Here is a 2,974-nt window from a genome sequence, read left to right on the forward strand (position 1 = left end):
AACAAGCAGAAATTGAGTGATTTGTGGAAGATCCTATAGCCAGGAAGTATCTAAGCCTCAATTTAGATTGTGTCTTCCTAAGTACAAGTCTGGCACTCTATCCACTGTTTCATATAGCTAACTGAAGAAAAATGAGTATTTTAACTAAAACAAGATGAATCAAACTCCAGGGGGAAGAGGGGAGGCCTTCATTCTCCATTCTGTCTTCATCATACCACACTGAATGAGATTTGGAAATTAGTTCTCCAATTGACAAAATATTTGTATTTCAAGATGGCACTTCTCAGTTACTGCTAGAATAATATTTGATCAAGAGAGAATATAAAATTAAAAAGGCTCAAGTTGGTCCCAAATCCATGACACTGGCTTCATTTGAATGACAATTCTATTAATCTGGGGATAACAAAACTATACATATGACAATTATATGGTTGGATTATACATTCTAAGCAATAGACATTAAAAATTATTAGAGAACCTATATCACTAACATTCCTAAAGAATGGGAAGAAAGTCAATTGTTCTTAAAGAGAAAGTTCAGGTTTGCCTCAGTAAAGTAACCTGGAGTAGGTTTCAACTCAGTTTTGGAATCAGAAGGGCAGTTTCTAACAATTCTTATATGACCACTATAAAGTCATGTAACTTCCTAAAATTTGGCATCTTATGTTCAAAATGGTATAAAATTTTGTGAACCACTATTGCTCCCTGTTTTTATAATAAAAGTGCTCAATAACCCTTAGAATCCATATACATTAAATATATACTACTATTTTTATTATCTTTTTCAAACTGTGGATACTGTTCCTCAAAACCCAGAACTTTTGGCATGTAAAAGTGACCTTAAAATTATCTAGTTCAGGAATTCTTAACCTGTTCTCTGTACTGGACTACTTCTGGTGAAGCTTACCACCTCCTCCTCAAAATAGTATATATATTTTTTTAATTCCTGTATCTAATCTAGACATATAATGAAGTTTAATCTCCTCATTTAACAAATGACTGAACCAAAACATTGCAATTTTCACAAAGCCACAGAGCACATTGAGTGTTCTGATCATTTAATAACTGTTTCTTTTTTCCATGAAGATAATCAAGAGGAAGCCCAGAGAATGGCCAACTTCAGCATGGTGACAGGATTTCTCCTGATGGAATTTTCCAACATGTGGGAGCTGCAGGTCTTATATAGCATGCTCCTCTTATTGATCTATTTGTTAGCTCTAATGGGGAACCTGCTCATATTCACCTTCATCTCCCTTGATGAAAATCTCCACTCCTCCATGTACTTCTTCCTCAAGAATCTGTCCTTTTTAGATCTTTGCTTTATTTCTACCACACTCCCTAAATCTATCACAAACTCTCTGAGCCATAGCCATTCCATTTCTTTCATAGGGTGTGTATTACAATTCTTTTTAGTCATTTCCTTGGCAGCATCAGAACTTTCACTACTCACAATGATGTCCTATGACCAGTATGTGGCCATCTTCCAGACCCTGCACTATGAAGTCATCATGATTAGAGAGACTTGTGTGAAAATGGCAACTGTTTCCTGGCTTAGTAGAAGTTTCTTTGGGGTTCTATACTCAGCTGGTACATTCACTTTGCCTTTTTGTAGATCCAAGGAGATCCACCAATTCTTCTGTGACTTTTCTTCATTATTCAAACTATCCTGCACTGATACACATATTGGAGTAGATGTGACTTTGGCTATTGGGGTTGCCTTTGGAATTCTGTTTAATTTCCATAACTGTTTCTTATGCTCCCATATTCTCAACTGTGTTGAAGATTCTAATCACAGATGGTAGGTCAAAAGCCTTTTCCACTTGCCTGCCCCACCTCATTGTTCTCATTGTTTTTGTCACAGCAAGTGTCACAGTTTATCTAAAGCCACCTCAGGAATCTGACTCTATTCTAGATCTATTATTGTCTATATTCTATATAGTCGTGCCCCCAACCTTGAACCTATAATCTATAGCCTAAGGAACAAGGACATCAAGATTTCTCTGAGGAAACTAATACCTTGGAAACACCTCTCATAGCGATTAATGTTAAGGTGTTCTTCATAATCATACTATTGCTTTTTTTTGATGAAAAACAATATCAATTTTGATCTTTCTGTGCTTACTTGAAATTTTTCTTTTTTGCCCACATCAAGTTTATTAGTTACTGTTAGTTAATGATTTTTTAAAATGTATATATGTATATGTATATATATATGTATGCATATCCAGAGAAAGAATTGATAAACAGAAGTATGCATAAAATAATTTTACATATATATATATAAAGATAGATAGACAGACAGACAGACACACCTAACTATATCTAGGTATGGAAAAGGGTGAGGAAAGAAAAAAATGAATATGATGATTTTGTTGTATGTTTAAAAGAAATAGCAAGTTGTACTATTTCAAAATGTCTTAAAGGGCCTCCTCTGCAAAACTTTAGGCTTAAAAATGTATTTTCATCAACACACTGATAAACTAACAATAAAAATTGGAAATATATAGCTAAAATGGAAAAATGTATTGAATAATTTTGAATACATGACTGATATATTGTTTGTCTTCTTTGTGGGTGATCAAAGGGTAGAAGATAAGGAGAGACTTTGGAATTCAGAATTCAGAAACAAAAAAGTAGGTAATAAATAATTTTAGAAAAAGAACAAGGTTGGTGACTAATATGTGAGTTTCTAATTAGTATGTTGCCTAAATCATATTGAGTACTTAATAAATGCTTTAGCTATATATTTATAAATGCACAGTAAAACTTTTCCAGAGAAAATTCAATATGAAATTCAGTATAGAAAGTCAATCATATTATAATTTGTTTGGGGAGCAACCTTTTTAAAAATATCATTCCTTCAGTGCCTATGAATTCATGACTTTTGTTCTTATAACAAATTTGTGAGTAAAAGTTTCCTTTTATTTTTTTCTTTTTCTTTTTCTTTTTCTTTTTTTTTTCCTTTTAACTGACC

General features: G+C 33.0%; 1 pseudogene; it reads left to right on the forward strand.

Moving 5' to 3' along the window:
- The first annotated feature begins 1,053 nt into the window (after positions 1–1,053).
- Positions 1,054–2,036, forward strand: LOC127561928 (olfactory receptor 14A2-like; annotated as a pseudogene).
- The last annotated feature ends 938 nt before the right edge of the window (positions 2,037–2,974 follow it).

This window comes from Antechinus flavipes, chromosome 4, assembly GCF_016432865.1.
Source record: "Antechinus flavipes isolate AdamAnt ecotype Samford, QLD, Australia chromosome 4, AdamAnt_v2, whole genome shotgun sequence".
Classification (NCBI taxonomy): domain Eukaryota; kingdom Metazoa; phylum Chordata; class Mammalia; order Dasyuromorphia; family Dasyuridae; genus Antechinus; species Antechinus flavipes.